The sequence below is a fragment of the Lepidochelys olivacea genome (genome assembly GCF_965140295.1).
Source record: "Lepidochelys olivacea isolate rLepOli2 genome assembly, chromosome: 11".
NCBI classification, from domain to species: Eukaryota; Metazoa; Chordata; order Testudines; family Cheloniidae; genus Lepidochelys; species Lepidochelys olivacea.
Window position 1 is genome coordinate 58404779 of NC_140421.1, and position 19772 is coordinate 58424550.

Sequence of the window (19772 nt, forward strand, 5' to 3'; positions counted from 1 at the left end):
ACAATCCTTCAGGGACCACCAGCCACAGTCTGCTGGAGCACAGGAGTTTTGCATCACACTCCCTACACAGAAACTAGAAGGCTAGCCCTGAGTCTGCTGTGCCAGCTTTACGCCATCTGGGGATTCCCCAACTCTGGGAAAAGCCTCGGCCAGCTGATTACACTGCTTTGAGTAGCACAGAGGAGACAGAACAGGAGCCAGGTCCTGGCTAACCCAAGGAATAAAGAAATCTTAAAAAGACTAAATCACTAAGTGCTTTTTTGCTTGTGGTTTGGAGAGGAGGAAAAGAGTAAATGCATCAACAGGTTTTTTATTTCAGCGTCTGACATGCAGGGTAGAATTTGAATGATGTGGGACTCATCCTCCACTAGAAAGTGCACCATTGCACTAGATTCTGCAACTATAATTCCAGTATTCTGAGTATTAAAACCAAGGGTGCCAATGCCATTTATATCAAGTCAAAACTTGTGCCTTCCACAGAAGTTGGTCTAAATAAAAGATATTACCTCACCTACCTTGTCTGTCTCTCTCTCTCTCACTCCCATTCACCCTTGGTTGGGTACAGGAGTAACTATAGTCTGTATAAACCAATAAACCTTGAGAGTTCCACTTCTTACAGTCTACAAGACAGAAACTCTCCATGGAGAACCCAGACAATGCCATCTCCTTATTACCGAGAGCCTCCGTGAACAGGAATTGAGAGGATACCCTCCCAGAAGAAAGGTGGAGAGGTGAGGCAGGCCTTCAGGCATCTGCTTGCAGTCTTCTGTAAGCCAGTGAGGAAGCACCATGAAAAAAAATTAAGGCATACAATGGACACCCTAAATCTGGACTGCCTGGATACACCAGAGCTAACAGGTAATTATTCTATTTCCAGTGGCCAGATCACCTAATATAAAAGGGACACTCTAAATCAGGAGAATAAGGCTACTGCATCAGGGTGGTTTCTCTATTTAGGAAACTGTTTCTTCTCATCTGGGGGTCGAGGGAAGAGAGATTCCCAAGGACTGCAAGAAAGACAGCCTGCAGCTACCATGTTGGGAGGAAACTAGAGATCCCTGAAAGCAGAGCTTCTGGTATGGGCAGACAGGAGCTCATTCCTCTGCTCTCCAAAACCCTGGAGATGTTCCACTTTTAATTGCCGTTCCTTGTCTGCACCAAGGATTCCTTCGCACATGTGGTGTGTGAGAGAGAACAGAGTACAAATGGGGTGTGAAAGGTGGTTCATTATCAGTTTCTTGCTTTTCAAGCCTCTCCCAGAACAGAAGGAAAGCAGGTGTTGTGTTTTTTCCCCCCTCTCTCTAAATGAAAGATTCGTTTGTGCAACACAACTCCCACTCATCTAAACTTGGGTGGGGAGAAAAAACACCTCCCAGTGAAAGCAGAAGCTCTTACCTGATGGGAAGGTAACAAGTGTTCCTTCTCTCCAGCAGTCTTCTTCCTGGTAGCTGCCTGCTGTTAGGCCCCAACCACCCCAGTTATGGCTAATTCAAAGATTCACAGGTGCAGTAATAATCCCTCAGCAGAAAGGAAGGCAGTATTCTGCTATAGGAAAATCCTGCTGCAGAAGGGGAAATGATCTAGCTAAGGCTTAACAAAAACTTCACCTCCTAGCCCCCTCATACAGAGGTGCAAGTTTAAGAGCTAATGTCATAGGTGTGTGAACTTTTAGAAACTTGAAACCATGTTGGATATGTTGTTATTCCCTATTTATCGGATTAATATGTTTTATCATTTATGTATTTGACCTCCAATTGCGCTAAATCATATACTACACCACCTGAGGCCCACACTACACCAGTGACTCAGCTAGTAACAATTACATTCTGACCATGGCCCAGCATAAGGTTCACTTTTGATGGAAATACAATTTTTAATTTTTGTTCTATGAAAAAAATCTGGTTTTTGATTAAAAATATCAAAATGAAAAGCTTCATTCATTTCGTTTCAAATTGAAATCAACCTTTTGTTGTGGCTCCAGAAGGCGTTTCCAAAACAAAATGAAAAATTCAATTTGTAATAAAGGTAAATTAAAACTTGTGAAATGAAAATTGTCAACAAAAAAGTGGATTTTTTTCATAAAAAAAATCCAAATTTTATTAATTTTTGACAAACTATATTTGTATACACACAGAGCCCGTCTTTGGTCCAAAAATTTCCACCAGCTGTAGGTTTTGAAGCTGCTGGCTGGAACGCTCAGAATTTAAGCAGAAAAAGGGGAAGAAAATGCTCTGTCTTGCACAAAGGGAGAGAAACTATCAGACCCTGATAATGAGTGCAATACCCTGCTGGGTTACAAATGCTAGGGTTACACAGGTGATTAAAAGGCTGGTTTGGGCCTTTAACCCCCACAGAAGAGGCACTGAAGACAGCTGGCTAACTAGTGGCCGATGACTCTCCAGATCAGCGAGGTGCATTCATTTAGCAAATTCTGTTTTAGAAAGTAAGTTTCTCAGAGTCCTTTCGAAGTAAGTTACCCAAATCTACTTAATACTTACCCAACAAACCCCCAAAGTCTGCCACATTACAGAGCCCAAAGTCTCCTCTAGCACCCGTATCTGTGCTGGCTGCTTAAAGGGCAGAACAGTGGGTCTGTCAATACCCCTTCGCAGCTGTGCAGTCATGGAAGGCAGAGCAGAGCCTCCTACCATACCCGGAATTCCTCCTGGGTATTTCTGCTTCAGTGTAGCCCATCACGCTCTCTGCACTACAGGCCCTGGCTGAACAGTCCAAGCGGTCTGCTGCAGTTTCCCCATATACAATTGGGGATAAGCCGACCGTGGGCTCCCTAGGCAACCCAAGGTGTTGGAGAGGCTGCTATCTGTGGAGTTGGGCAGTGGTGCCAGCTACCCATGAAGTCAGGGAGCTGGCTACCTCCGGAGTGGGGGAGCCCTGACTTCACAGCAGCCCCCCTGGCTGACTAGTAGGGAGCTGCAGACAAGTGCACGTGGCTGAGGAGCAACCTCCCCGAGCGCCAGCTCCTGTGGTCTCAGCCAGGTGGCCTGCCGAGGAGTCGGGGGGGGCAGACAAGCTGGCAGGAACTGTCAAGCCTGCCTGCCTGGTTTCTGTCGTCGATTCCATTGAAACGTTCATGTGGCTGTGAAACATTTCAGCTCAGTTGAATCAGCACTGTCCGATAGACGCGTGTCTCACCACCAGACAATTTTGGACATGCTCTAGTTGTGAGATACAGGTCACTGGGAGGGGGTTATGACGCTGGGCAAGTGCTACTGAGATATTGTGTAGGCAATTCTGTATACATTTTGTGGATTTTATTCTTTGTACTCTATACTTTGGTTTAGGTTACTAAAGACCTGAACAAATGAATACTTCAGCCTAAATGTTGCAGCTTTACTCAGGCAAAAATCCCCAAAAAATCAGAAATTTCACCTGGCAAAGATGGATCATGGATGTCTAATTGCAAATTTAAAGCCTAGGGGCATTTCCACTGTGAACTGCATTGTCAAGATTTTATGACTACAGTGTAAAAAAATTGCATTTGGCTTAAACTTGCCATTCAACTTCTCATCACAGGAGTAAGATACCATACTGTACACACACACAAAAAAGAGAGAGAGAAAACAACATTTAGCAGCTTTTAAAATTATGCAGATATTTTTAATGGCTTTGGAGTATTCAGACACTCACTCATATGTCGCAAAACAGATTTGATTTCTAGGAATGACATTTGGCAGAGCAATTAATCCATGCTATGTTCTAATCGCGTTTGGTACTGGGGGGAAATGTTTTTAAAAAAAAGAAAAGTGAAACTTGATTTTCAAAGCTGCCTGTGCCACTAATTATTTTCAAAGAAGGCTCAGAAGAGTTTTCGGCGAGCACAGGGACAAAGCCTGGTCCCAGCTGGGGGCGATTTAGCAATGGGGCATGTTATTTTTTGCAAACATTTTAATCAGAATCACATATCATTGAGATTAGAAGATTTCGTCATCATCTCCAGTGACATGGTGTGCTGGGTACACAGACCTCTGCAGGCGCAGGGGAGAGGACTCCTTCTTTCCAGGCTGCTGCTTGATTGCTACTCCTGGCTTAATTATAGCCTGCCCAGCCCTTGTGCCACTCCTCCACCCACGCTGGCGATAATTACTGGTGGATCAACGGAGAGGCAACTCCACAAGCCTTGCTCCTCTCCTACCCTGAATGCACGGTTTCATGCAGCCATTGTGGAAGCCTCCGCAGAGCTAGTGTCCTCTGATCACAGGCTCTGAAATGCCTGCTGTCCTCCTGGACAGTGGAAAAGAGATGGCAGGGCTCTCTACATCTACACTGATGGCTGGCTGAAGGAAGGGCTTCATTTAAAGGAAGCCTCTGGCAGGAAACTAAAAGGGCTTCCGCCTAAAAATATTGGACTTCATCATCTGGAAAGGTGCTGAGCCCTCCTAACTCCCACTGAAAGCCACGGGAGCTGGGAATGCTCAGAGCCTTGTAGGACCAATGAATAAAATTTAACCACTGCTGTTGTCTTAACATATCTGTATCTGTACATGCTGTTCTGTCCTTTCGACTAGGAGGTGATGTGGTCAACTAGGTGTTCCCACTTGCCTACTTAACAGAAGGATGAGAAAAAAAAATGACTCCTCTTCCTTAGGGAATGGACTGAGAACTCCAGCCACAACAAGAGCTCTCTGATTTGGCTTTCAGGGATTATCAGATCCTGCATGAATGCGGATGGAAGCCAGCTCCTCCTGAGGCAGCACAGCTGCTCCATCAAGCCTGAGGCTGCAATCGCTTCCCCTGTTGCTGGAGACGGTGGATCTGCAGAGCAGCAGGGCCCTCAGCCTACCTTTCCTGATCACTGAACACGGTGGGAGTAGGAGCTGCCATGGAGTCCGGCTGCCTGGTGTGGGACCCCCCATGTGGAGTCCAAAAATCCTACATCCCCCAGATAGCAGAAACACAAGGGTTCTGCTGAACTTTGACAGGCTGACCTGGGAGGAAATGGCAGGATTCTCCACTAAATGGAGAGCTCTAACTCCCTCAATCTGATCTGACTTTCTAGATAAGTCTTTAGATGCTGAACCTTGTCCACCCGTTTGTTTCATTACAAAGGACTCCATCGCTGTTTTTGCATAAGTCTGAAACTTTGGTTCTCTTCTTTCCCCTGGAATCCTTGACACAGGATTCTAGGGGGAGGAGTGGCAAGCCCAACACAAATATCATTCTGTGTGATAGATAAGACCAGTAAGAAAAGCTTCTCTGACATTCATGATGGAATACAAGAGCAAAGGCTGTGGGGTAGAATTTCATTTAGAGACTTTACAGAAGCTGCTAGCTAACTTTTACCATAACTGCACCAACTCTAACACTGCAGTGGTCCCATTTGCTGATGAATCTGTCCTAAAACCAGTTTTGTCTCCAGCCACTTGAAATGTAACCTGACAGCTGTTCAAAGGTGTACCTATGCTAGCCCGGTGTTTGGGTTTGAACCATGGACTACTGTCCACTAGGGGCTAGACTTACACCAATAAATCTAAACCTACAGCACGTGGTTTGCTTTTTCTATTGATTTAAAAAAAACAAAGAGACAAGTCTCTTCACCTCCCAAATGTTCCTATTCAACCTGTTCACAGCTAGGAATATATTTCTAAGTTGTTTTTTTTAAATAGAAATAAATACATAGTTTAAGCAGGTTGTTAGTAACATCTGCCATTAAGGTTACAAAAACCATTTGCACTATACCTGTAGTATAACTTTTCTCCTGCTCGTAACTTTCAGAAATATTTGCCTTTGGGGGTTACTGGTTTCCATAGTTAGTTTCGGTCTGAAGAAGAATCATTGTTATTATTGGGGAATGTTTGAGCAAAATCCCTTCAGTCATGTCTGGGTTACAGAAGAGTAGGGTGGGAAAAATCTAACCATGTCTTTTTTTTTTTTCTTAAAACAAGATTATGCAAAAATGGCTGAAACCGGACATAGACTGAGTCCTTGCAGAGAACTAATCTTTCGTGGGCGAGACTGGGAAATGTGGTGGGGAGGGAGTTCTAAGCCACTGAAAAGACACTTCTGGGCATGTTGTGTAGGCATCTGCTAACCTCTTTTAGCAGCCTAACTAATCTCACACCCCCTCAGACATTTCTGCCAGTTTTCTCTGCCCATCCTGATAAGGCCAAAGTCTGCTGGTCTCAGGTAGTTGCTTGGACAGAGTGCAAAAGGGGGATTGTAACTGTTACATGTACCAACGTCCAAACAAACAAACCAATCTTTCCTTCACATTTGGAACAGGAAAAATCATAGGCAAACACAAAATCATGAGCCCTGTGATTTTCTCTCCACACTTACAGCTGCATTTCGCAAATGCTATGCTTTTCATTTTATAGAAAAATGTCTGTTTCTCAGTTGCAAAAATCAGCTGTCACACTGTTAGCAGGTGTGCTGCTGCTTTATGGACCCAACCTCACACAAGAGAAGGAACTCAACCATCTAGCTCAGTGGTTTGAGCATTGGCCTGCTAAACCCAGGGTTGTGAGTTCAATCCTTCAGGGGGCTGTTAAGTTGATCTGGGGCAAAAAATGGGGATTGGTCCGGTTGGACTAGATGATCTCTTGAGGTCCCTTCCAAGCCTGTGAATCTCTTAACCTGTTCAACTTAGTACAGTATTAGGTGAGAAGCAGCCCGGCTTAGACAACAGAGCATTAGACTGGAAACATGGGTTCTATTCCTGGCTCTGCTAATTGGCTGCTAGGAAACTTAGGCAATTCTGTGCTTAAACTTCCCAATCTGTACAATGACACTGACCTTCCTTTGAGAGCTACTGATGAAAAGTGCTGTATAAGAGCAAAGTATTCTTATCCCACACACAAAAAATTGAGATTTCAAAAAAAATTCCGTCTTAAATTGTGGGGGGAGGGGGGGAAAGAGAGAAGTCAATCTTGAAAATGTTTGTGAATTGAAAATAAGAAAAAAATCAGTTAGGATCAATTGATATGGTTTGTTTCCATAATTTTGAAACATTTCTTTTCAAATATGATCATCTTTTTTTTTTTTAAAACTGTAATGGTCTTAAATTTCAATACAAAACATCTGAATGAAAATCTAGATTTCCCTTCCAGAAAATGCTGAAACAAAACATTGAGAATTCTGAAACTGTCAAAAAAAAATTCAAGTTGAAAAATTCAGTTAAACTGACCCTTTCCCACAAAAAGTTTAGCTTGATGAATCAGCATTTTCCAATGTAAAAATTGGTTTTGTCAAAAAATTCCTAACCAGCTCTGCTCAATATGGTCTCATGCCTGCAATGAGCGTCACATAGAGAGTGATCTCTGTGCCCACACAGAACCCTACTGAGGGCACCAATACTCTGATCCGAAGTACTTCAATAGTCCCTATTACCACTGTATCCGAGCACCTCACAATCCTGAAGGTGTTTAATCCTCACAACTCACTGGTGAGGTAGGGCACAGCTATGACCGCATACGACCACAGCTACGCTACAAATTTTACCACACTAGCTCAGAGGAGAGATGTCTACATGAGCTGGGAATCACAGCGTTCGCTCATAATGTGGACGTAGCCTCAGTAACTTGCCCAAGGTCACACAAAGTCTTTGGTGAAGCAGAGACTTGAACCTGGGTTTCCTTCATCCCAGGCTATTATCTGACTCCTAGAACCTCGTTTCCTTCTGTGCCTTCATGAAGGTTCAGGAGCAGGGCCTAAGAGGTCACCCGACAGGCTAAGCGGGACCACTTAAATACCAGTTATTAAGCTCATGCATCCCCTTATCCATTCTTTTAAAAAAAAAAAAAAACCACACACAGGGTAAAATGTGCCACAGTAAGACAATAAAAAACAGTGTAGACAAAACCTCAAAAAGTCTGGTTACTGTTCAGACAGCAGCATTCTACCTTTGGGGCTTTGAAACATGCTGTGTGTGGGGGACTTTCCATTCCTGTTGAACCTTGGAGCTGAATCCTGTACATTAGAAAACGTGGGCTGTAGACACACAGGATGTGGTACTGAGATAATACTGCTCTCAGAACCTTAACTGTTGCATTTTCAAACCTCTTTATGGATTGTGAAGCTCTCACTTTGAGTGACTGCTGGTGACTTTTTTGTGCCTCTAGGAATGCTTGCAGTACTAATTAGTGGCCTTTTGCAGTGGTTGCATCTTAGCTTCTCCAGCAGCCTGGCTGAGGAAAGTTGAGGATTCCTTCACACTGCTATAGAGGTTTTTGCCAGGAGTCCTTGTACACAGGCTTGCTCCATTCCCAGGATTGGCCCTTACTTAAGGAATGACGACAAGTATCACAAGGGTAGCTGTGTTTGCTGCTTTTACAGATCCAGACTGAGTCCTGTAGCACCTTATAGACTAGCAGACATATTGGAGCATAAGCTTTCGTGGGTGAATACCCACTTCGTCGGATGTTTTCACCCACAAAAGCTTATGCTCCAATACGTCTGTTAGTCTATAAGGTGTCACAGGACTCGTTGCCGCTTTTAAGGAATGATCTTCATCTTGCAAATATTTGTGACTCACTCCTATCTCACCACATGAAACATCCTGAGGGGTTGCTTATCGAGGATGTCATTGGATAGATTATCTTTGATGCAAATAACCCAGCAAGAAAAGCCATACTATTAAACTGTTTAAAAAAAACAACAACCCGGTCTGGAGCTTAGATTCCCATTTTTCAGAGAGAGGACCTCAGGCCTTATTATACTCCATGCTGTACTAACACACAATCATTTAAATAAAATGGGAACAGATGAAGATCTTCAAACAATTTTTCATGCACAAGTATTTTGGGGCCTGAGCCAAAGCCCATCAGGGTCAATGGAAAAATGCCCAGGGGCATCAATAGGCTTTAGATCAGGTACCTAATAAGCAAGCCTTCTTCAGACTGGTAGTGTCTACTAAGCATTTCAGTATATAGCAGCCTTTTTTGCCATTAAACATTTCAACTACACGTATGTGAAACCTACTCCTACGTTTAATAATAAATAGCGCTTCTCCAGATACCAATACACAGATCCAGTATCTGGGGAGTCATTATTTCCCATTATAAGTACATGAAGCTGATAAATGTTACCAGTTTGATGTTACAACTACATGCTGTCACCTTGGTGTCTCTCCATGCTAGTTATGCCCTACACATACTCTGAGTCAGAGTACTTACTTGAAATCTGGAAGGCTTTCAAGTACTGTATGTGAATTGAAATCCATATTTTTTTCCCCACAATTCTTTTTTGACAAGTCATAATATGAGCTCTTTCAAAATATTTGAAAGAGCTTGTCTCTTTACTAGACAGGATGATTTACACAGATTTTGCTGAGGAAGCCTATGTGCACTGAATTTAAAAATAATAGGAGAAAGGTATTTCCTCAGTGTTAGAATTTCGAGAGCACTCATGTGAATTCTTCAGTTTGAGTGGCACCATGTCGGTATCCTCTACTGTTTTTAGAGCTCAAGTTGCTATAACAACTCACTTCATCTGTTCAGTCGAGTACCTGTGTGTCATATTTTTCCTTATGGGTCTCCTGTTTTCCAGACACCTTCTCTCAGATTTTTATTTAAGGGGACCAGCTCATTCCCCCAGTGTTCAGACATGTAAGTAGCTGAAAGGAGCCAAAATTTGTGCTGAAAAGAGTGAAATCTTCACTGAGGACAGAACAAGGCAAATTAAGGACCTGATCTAGTTCCCATTGAAGTAAATGGAAGTTTTGCCAATTACTGGATCTGGATCGGATTATAGGCCACAGGAAGGGGAAAGTGGAGGGCTTTGATATCAAAGACGGACAAAGGATGCTGCAATCAGACAATCCTTGACACAGTGGGGATTAGAGCAAGTCAACAAATCAGTCCCCCAGCTGGTCATAAAATAGATATTTTTCCCCCATGGAAAATTTTGACTTTTCAGTTAAATAGTTTGGTCAAAAAAAAATTTTTTTTTTTAAATTGGCCCAAACACCAACATGTTTTATTCAAACCAGTGCTGTAAAAAGCTTTATGGGAGCTGTAGTCCAGGAAAAAAGTCCAGCTCATAAAGGAGAATGGGAGCATAAGACATCTGAACTTCATCTCCCATGATGCTCCATCCCCCCCACCCCACACACACACACACACACACTTGGGAGGTAAATGGGTGCATCATAGGAATCCCTACCCAGGTGTGCCATGGGAGAGGTAGTCCAGCCAGATAGCCTAGTCCATGGAGGAGAATGGGACCATCTGAACTACAACTTGGATGCTGTGGACCGGGTATTATGGGAGCAGGCTCACAGAGGCTTGAAGGTTACTATCACCATGTGCAGCAGGTTACAGCTAGCATTTATCCTCAGTTGTGCTTGCACATAGCGATACTCCTACCTGTTCAGGAGAGCCATATCCTTACTTGGTCTCCTTTGCCCTGTGCAAAGACCTGCAGGATTGACCCTAGCTAACGCACTGCTGTGTGGGCCCCGATAGGCACAGGCAGGCTGGCTTCTTATTTGTCTCACGGTATGCAGAATAATTTTCTCTGAAATCACCCTGGTCTTCTTCAAACACGTCTGTATATATTTGATAACTTTTACATATGTCATTTCTGTATGACAGCCACAACTCCCACCTGGAGTTTTGCAACATTGTCCACATGTTATCTTTCCTGGAGGATACAAATGTGTTGTGGAGACTATTTTTGCACCATAGAGAGAAAGAATGCAGAAAAGATTAAGTTACATTCAAATGGCCAAATTGTGGCTCACCTTGCACCATGGGGAAAGAGAAGACAGGGGGCTCCTTCCTGGTACCCAAGAGTAGGTACCCAGGGGGTCTGGGTGGGTTTGTACTCGGGTGGCTAGCACAAGCTGCCGCCTGTGCCACCCCAGCTGCTCCACTATTTTTAGGTCATTAGTTCAAGCAGAGCTAGCACGTCTGTCTACTCACAATGGGAAGCACACTTCCAGCTGCAGTGTAGGCATACCCAAAGCAGGCAGCCCGAAGGAGCACAAGGAGGGGGAAGACCAGAGCAGCTGTTAGTGCTGCTATGGCCCCAAAGGAACATGACTGGTGGGTTGGGGTGTGACCTCACATCTCCAGCCCAACCCATTCACCCGCAGAGGTTAGTGTTGACTTCTAATATTATTTTACAGTGCCCCTAAGTGTGCAAGAGGCCACAGTACAAATACTATGAGAAGATAAAAGTGGAAATCCTGGGTCCACCGAAGTCAATGGCAAAGTTTCCATCAACTTCAATGGGACGAAGATTTCACCCAAAGTTCCTGACGTAAAAGCTTCTGATCCGATTTCAGACATAATTCACTGAGGTGAGTAACAAAACAGGAGGGAGAGGCATAACCTGGAGCAATAAAACAGTTACTTAGCAAAGGCTTGAGTGCAGCACGGTGAAGCATACATTAAAAAAAAAAAAAGAAAACTCGGGAAGAGTAGTTAATTAAATCAATGTTATTTCTTCCAAAAATGCTGTACAATGAAAGTTTTGTTTCATTTTTGAGGTTTTAAAAATATCTCCCCGACAGTGTCCCTGGCCCATGTACTACTCCAGATCATGCAGTATTTAATACTGGAGGTATTAAACAAAAGACTCCCTTCCTAAAAGCCAGGATACAAATATACTCCATTCAGGAAACACCCCAGTAAAGAGATGAATTTTGTCATATACCCAGTAGGGCAGCTCACATGCAGAACTGACCTTCATTCATCAACAAGCTAGGCAAGTGTATTATGAGTCTCAGCAATTCTCATTCTGTGGTTTATGGACACAGAACACTTGCTGGCGGTCCACAAAGCATGCCTTTTCCCAGTCGCCAGTTGTTTCTACAAGCTTTAGGCTTTTCATTGCCATGCACAGCTTAGACACCTGCGGTAGCAACTGAAAACCTGGAGGAACCAGTCTAGCAACGTACAAACAATTGTAATTGCCACTGGGATATCACACCACCGCGAATGGGTGGGGAGAGGGCCCCATGAGATGACCTCGCTGTTAAGATGTGGGCCACATGCCAATCCTTTTGCAGAGCCTTTGATTTGTACTGTACGTTCAAGACAGACTGGCAAGAACCAAAGGAATCTCAGAACTCCAGATGCTGCACAAACTGAAATGCGCCACCAAACTTCTCAGTGACTCAGTAATTAGAAAATAATCAAAGGGTACTCAACTTCTTAAACAGCCATTAGAAACAGACAGCTATCTATAAATAGAACCGCAACAACAGGCTAAGAATTGAAAACATCCCCAACCTACATTTGTTTCTATTACACTTTATTGGATTAGCCAGCCATTTTAACACCATCAGCCAGATCCTCAGCTCATGAAAATCAGCACCACTATTTTGGAGCTACATCAATTTACACCAGTTGAGGATCTGGCCCTTGGGTTTAAGGTCTGAAAAGCATGTGATAAATCACTAAGAAAGTCTCAAGGATTATTTGTTAAATAATCGTCCTATGGAAACTGCAGCTATATACGCAGAGAGAGACATGTTTTCCTGAACTTTTAGTTGGTTTGTATTCTGGAAAATACCAGTGTGATCCAGGGATTAAATTGAAATGTTTTAACAAAACAACACTGTTCTGCTTCTATCACAAGCTTTTCTTACAGATACGCTATAGGAAAGAAACCAGTTAGATCCTTGTTCATATTGCATGAGTTTACTGAGGACTTTCTGTAGATCCATGCATTAACTACATATCATTCAAAAGCCTGAGCTAGAGATATTTCAGATAGAGTAGAACTTTATTATAACTTGGTTCAGAGCTGTACTATATCATAACATACTATAACAAACTGATTGATGGGATCAGGCACTACGCTCTCCTAATTTCACTGTGATGGACTTTCAGGAAATTTAAGAAATAAGTGAATGAAATATTAATACCTTTTAATAAAAGACCATGGCAGTTTGTTTTAAGCAAAGGCTGTCTTTGGGCTTTGAATCAGGCTTTAACTGCAGAGATTTGGCTATATTCGGACTCAATTTACATCCATATAAGCCCACTGATTTCAATTAAAGGTAAACTTGGACCCCCCCCTCCAGGAGTGGCACTCAGAACTCAGACCAAAATTATCATGGTACAAAATGAAAGTTCTTATTTTTATAATGGGGTGAACAAAAATCCTAGAAGCAAATACCCTGACCTTTGGGATGACCAATATCCAGATTTGGATCTGAATGTTGGAGCTTGACTCCATTGCTAATTTCAGGGGGGGGGTCACGCAGAATGTAGTTAAGGGCAGATTGTGTTTTATCAGGCAGTAATTACAAATTTCTAGGAAGTGGATACAGTTTGGGGGCCCCATTATAAAGTCCTACTACATGTAACCTGTACTCTTCTCCATATGTGTAATCAGAATTGACAGCTCATTAAGTACCTTCTATACACCCTCAACAAGGAAAACATGAGAGATTGTCTATGTTACTAGGGCAGGTTGGGGGCACACTCAGAACAAGAGATGCTGGAAACTATTTTCAGTAGGCAGCACCACTAACGCTGTGCAAAATGCTGTGCAAAATGGAAAGCAATCCTCTTTCTGGCACACTTTTGAGAATATGTTAAACGATCATTCTAATTACTGCTTAACTAATGACACCGGAAAGCATGCTTGAAAGTTTTCAGTACAGAGGGCAGGCACATTTTCACTACACTAGTATACTGAACTTTTATCCTGGCTGATATTGCTAATCTCTAAATTAGAAGTGAAGGAAACCTTCCTTTGCCATTAGCCAAGATCTAACCCCTCTGATGCATCCACTAGGACTTGAATATATTCTGAGAAAAGATCAAACTACGGAATGTGCATTCCACATGGACATAGGGCTATATTTTGATCATGGGTGAGCAAACTGGATTCAAGAAAGATGCAAGCTTCCTCTGTCATTCTCACACCCAGACCTTTGTCCATTTTTACAGCAGAAATCAAACTAAACCCTCTCGGATTCTGAGATGTCTGAATAATTTTTCCCAGTCTCATTTCCAGCCATGATTGGAAATGCCGGTCTCAAAATACCAGGAAGCCAGTTCTCATGATATAACTTACCCAAGTTTGCCAGGTCAGCTTTGGATACGTATCCAAATGTTTTGATGATTGTCTGAGGGAGTCCACATTCCAAACTCTTTGAAGGCTTGCCAGTTACTAATCTGAGGTGCATTCAAGATGCAGAAAAAAGAAAGGTAAAGTCTAAGGGCCAAATTAGGAGATACATCTAAGCAAGTTGGTTTAACCCACATGTTGCGGAATCGGAAGAGGAGGGTTCTTGCAGGAAAAGCAACAAATAGGAGGGGCAGGAAGGCTTAAGGTCAGATTTTTAAATGTTTAAAGACATCTTAAGTTGCAGATTGGCTCAGAGTGGGATATTCAAAGGTGCCTAGATGGTTTTGAATATCCCAATAGGAGCCCATCTGCAACTTTAGGTGCCTTAATACCTTTAAAAATCTGACCCTAGCTGCTAAGGACCTGGGCTAAAAATATGGACTAATTCCATTAATATAAGTCCCTCTCTTTTTTCTCCTCTAACAAACAGCTATTCAGCATAAACATTGTTGTTTGCTATATCCCAAGGAAATCTGCTGCTAATTATAATGCTGAACCCAGATGCTGGCGGAGGAAATTAAACTATGTCCTGCATAGTTTATTGGGCTTGTTTTGCTGGATTTGCCAAATATTTAGTGAGACCCTCATATGACTTTTATTATCTAAATATAGACATAAGGGCCAAATACTGATCTCATTCAGAGTGGAGTAATTCCATTAGAGTAAATTAATATAGTTACAAGACACTGGATTTATAGCAGTGTAACAGGGAGCAGTTCTATGATCCAAACCATGGATCAGAACTTGCATACTTCATTTAATAGTGTAAATAATCAGAATTTCTGTCTCTTGAAAAAAATTCCAATATTTCAACACTTTTGTCCCAATTTGGGATGAAAAGTTGAAAAATAGAAAAAGACTGTTTACAGAACAAATTGTACTGACAATTTTTGATTCAGCTATCACGGAACATTCCATTTCGGCTCAATTTGATACTGGGCGGAGAATGCCTCAGCCACTGTAGTGCCTCATGATAGCACAGCAGTCATGGGACTCCCATGATGCACCCTGGTGGTTCCACTACGGGGGAAGTCATGGTGAAAAACAGGAGATGTAGTCCAGGTAAAGAGCCCAGTTCACAGAGGCATCAGGCACCTGAACTCTGACTCTCATGAGGCTCTGCTACAGCTCAGGTAGACAGATTCAGGTTAGGTGGACGTTAAACAAAATGTTTCAACTGGAGTTTGACAGATCAAAACATTCCTGTTTGAACTGACTGCACCTGAAACAAAATACCTTGTTTTGATTTTCCCACTGTAAAATTGAAAAATGTAGGCAAAAAAAAAATAAAAATAAAAATCTGCATTTCTTCACAGAAAAACATTTTGTGGAAACTGCATTCTGTGTAAAAAAAATAAATAAATTTTGATGGAAAATTCCCAACCCGCTCTATGTAGAAGTTGAATATACAAAAAGAGGATGCCTGAGTAATACCAACTCACACTGAAGGCAGCAATATCAGTTAAGCAACACAAACTTGGAGCCAGGAAATTTCCTGGGAACTTAATACCTGCTAAGAGAGTTGATGGCCTCAGGTACTGCTGACAGCTTCTAACTCCAGCTGGTCATGGACTTCCAGGAAGTGGCCTGTCCCCCAGCTGGTGCTCTTATTCTAAAAAGAAAATACACATCTGTAAAATTAAAATTAAAATCCATATTCTTAATATTGGGTTTCATTTCAACTGGCAGTCCCAGGGCATTTATAGTGCCTTGTAATGATACATACCTTGGTAAAGCACCTTGAGATCTGTGACTACAAAGTGCTAAAGTATTATTATGGGCCCAGATCATCATTCCTAATATTGGGAGCCAGGGAGGGGAAAGGGGAAAGGAAAGGATAAATATTTGCACTGAGATCCTTGTCAGAAAGGCCAGATTTGCCACTCTATGGGATAGGTCATGGAACCCAATTTGAAACTTGGATCCTCAGGGATCCATGAAGAGGCAAGAGGCCTGGGGCCATCTGTATGAACAGAATAAAATCCAAGTCTCAAACTATCAAGAACTGAGATGGGTGGATACTAGACAAAACAAGCTCATTTTATTTTTTGAGGTTCTCTTAGGGCTTATTCCTACTCCATGGAGCAGAAGGTGTTACCTATTTCTCACCCTCCCTCCACCCATGTACCTTTTTCTTCATAGCAACTTCCCCTCCCTGTTTTGCCTGGGAGAAAGCTACTGGCAAATGAGAACAGATACTGGCTTTCTTCACGTCAGTTCTTTCATCTGGGAATCCCCTTCTATTGCAGGATTTAAGGTACTGCCACCAAATAAACTGTTTCACAACATTCAAATCTTCACCCTTCGCTCCTCTTGCTGTGTAATTCTATGTGGAGCAGCTTAGCTATGACTGTTTGGTACCTGGATTTGGTCTGCCTTTTGCCTGGTCTACAAAGACTTTTTGAATGTATTTAACTGACAAGTGCATTTTCCAAGGTAGCCATGGCAGAAATAATTGTATGTGCTGGTAGGTAGGTTAAGTACCCCCCTTCACTGCAGCAGTTAATGACTGTTCTTGCTGCCAGTCATCTCTGTAGCAATTCAGGGTGCATTCAGCTTTGAAGGGGGTTGGACAGCTCCAGTGCTGTCTGTGTCAAAAGCTAGTTCTCTTTTGGACAAAAGCAGATACAACACAATACAGCTTTAGACAGTATTGATCAGACGCAAGATACTCAAAGTGCTTTACAAAGCAACACGTTACAGGCTTGTGATACAGTGATTGCACAGGCAATCAAAATACCCATCATTTGCTCAGTAATATCTACCACCCAGCCTTGTCCATTAGTATAAAAAAATAGGGGGGGAAGGGGGCTTGGGACCTTAAACTTCCACTTGCACAATCACAGTGAGATCACCATTGCAGGTAACGGTATATTGATCCATCGACATGAACCGGAAATGGGGTTAAAAACATTTAATGCACTAGAAGCAGCAGTCCTTCCCCCTATGGGCTCCTTCGAAAATTCACCCCTCACATCTTTAGGAAGAGAGATTTTGATCACAACGTGTGTAAAGGAAATGGTAACAGTCCAGTACAATGCATTGTGGTTACAAAAGATATTTGCGTGTAAAGCAAAAGGCACATCCAGTACTGTCCCATGGACCCATTTCCTTAACACGCAGGAATATTTTAAAAGGGTAAATGGGATGACCCAGGTAATTATTGGCTTGTTCATCTGACACTGATCCCAGGCAACATAACTGAGTAGGTTACAGGACTTTAAAAATAAAATAAATAAATAAAATCAAAGGAGAGTCATATAATTAATACCAATCAATGGGAGTTTATAGAAAATAGAGCCTCTCAAAATAACTTGGTATCTTTTTTTGATGAGGTGACAAGTGTGGGTGATAAAGGTAAAGGTGTTGATGTGATACACTTGGACTTCTGTATGGCGCTTGATGTGGGACCACATGACATTTTGAATCAAAATGAGAAGGATATCAAATTGACATGGCAAACTTTAAATGGATTAAAAGCTGGCTGATAAGTTTCAAAAATTTAATTGTAAACACAGATTCATCATTGAGCATGTGTGTTTGAATGGGATCCAACAGGGGTTGATTCTATACCATTTAACATTTTTATCAATTACTTGGAACAAAAAAAAACAAAAACACATCACTGATAAAAAGTTGACACATGACACAAAATTTGGGGAGTGATAAATAGCGAAGAGGACAGGTCACTGATACAGAGCGATCTGAACCATTTGGTAAACTGGGGGTAAACAAACAATATACATTTTAATATGGCTAAATGTAAAAGTATAGCTCTGGGAACAAAGAATGCAGGCAATACTTACAGAATGGGGGACTTACAGGGCTCTGAAAAAGATTTGGGGGTTATGATGGTTAGTCAGCTAAACATGATCTCCCAGTATGATGCGATGAAAATGATTAGGGGGCTGGGGCACATGACTTACAAGGAGAGGCTGAGGGAACTGTGCTTATTTAGTCTGCAGAAGAGAGAGTGGGGATTTGATAGCAGCCTTCAACTACCTGAAGGGGCATGCCAAAGAGGATGGAGCTTGGCTGTTCGCAGTGGTGGCAGATGACAGAACAAGGAGCAATGGTCTCAAGTTGCAGTGGGGGAGGTCTAGGTTGGATATTAGGAAACACTATTTCACTAGGAGGGTAGTGAAGCACTGGAATGGGTTACCTAGGGAGGTGGTGGAATCTCCATTCTTGGAGGTCAGGTTCTAAAAAGAGAGAACTAAAAGGTATACAAACAGACTTTCACTGTAACCTTCAAGCCCAAATGAGATATCTCCGCTGACAATTGTGTGTAGTATTTTATGACAAAGCCTTGGCTGGGATGATTTAGTTGGAGTTGGTCTTGCTTTGAGTAGGGGGTTGGACTAGATGACCACCCGAGGTATCTTCCAACCCTAATCTTCTATGATTTTATGCTGTGGCCAAAAGGGCTAATGTGATCTTTGGATGTATAAACAGATGAATCTCAAGAAGGAGCAGAGAGGTTAGTTTATCTCTGTATTTGGCTCTGGTGCAACTGCTTCTGGAATACTGTGTCCAATTCTGGTGCCCAAATTCAAGAGAGATGTTGACAAATAGGAGAGGGTTCAGAGAAGAGCCATGAGAATCATAGAATATCAGGGTTGGAAGGGACCTCAGGAGGTCATCTAGTCCAACCCCCTGCTCAAAACAGGACCAATCCCCAACTAAATCATCCCAGCCAGGGCTTTGTCAAGCCTGACCTTAAAAACTTCTAAGGAAGGAGATTCCACCACCTCCCTAGGTAATGCATTCCAGTGTTTCACCACCCTCCTAGTGAAAAAGTTTTTCCTAATATCCAACCTAAACCTCCCCCACTGCAACTTGAGACCATTACTCCTTGTTCTGTCATCTGCTACCACTGAGAACAGTCTAGATCCATCCTCTTTGGAACCCCCTTTCAGGTAGTTGAAAGCAGCTATCAAATCCCCCCTCATTCTTCTCTTCCGCAGACTAAACAATCCCAGTTCCCTCAGCCTCTCCTCATAGGTCATATGTTCCAGTCCTCTAATCATTTTTGTTGCCCTCCGCTGGACGTCTTCCAATTTTTCCACATCCTTCTTGTAGTGTGGGGCCCAAAACTGGACACAGTACTCCAGATGAGGCCTCACCAATGTCGAATAGAGGGGAACAATCACATCCCTCGATCTGCTGGCAATACCCCTACCTATACATCCCAAAATGTCATTGGCCTTCTTGGCAACAAGGGCACACTGTTGACTCATATACAGCTTCTCGTCCACTGTAACCCCTAGGTCCTTTTCTGCAGAATTGCTGCCGAGCCATTCGGTCCCTAGTCTGTAGCGGTGCATGGGATTCTTCCATCCTAAGTGCAGGACTCTGCACTTGTCCTTGTTGAACTTCATCAGATTTCTTTGGCCCAATCCTCTAATTTGTCTAGGGCCTTCTGTATCCTATCCCTACCCTCCAGCGTATCTACCTCTCCTCCCAGTTTAGTGTCATCTGCAAACTTGCTGAGGGTGCAATCCACACCATCCTCCAGGTCATTTATGAAGATATTGAACAAAACCGGCCCGAGGACCAACCCTTGGGCACTCCACTTGATTATTAAAGGATTAGAAAACATGCCTTAAAAGGAGCTCAATCTATTTAGCTTAACAAAGCAAAGGTTGCAGGGTGTCTTGTTTACAGTCTATAAGTTACCTACATGGCGAACAAATGTTTGATAATGGGTTTTTCAGTCTAGCAGA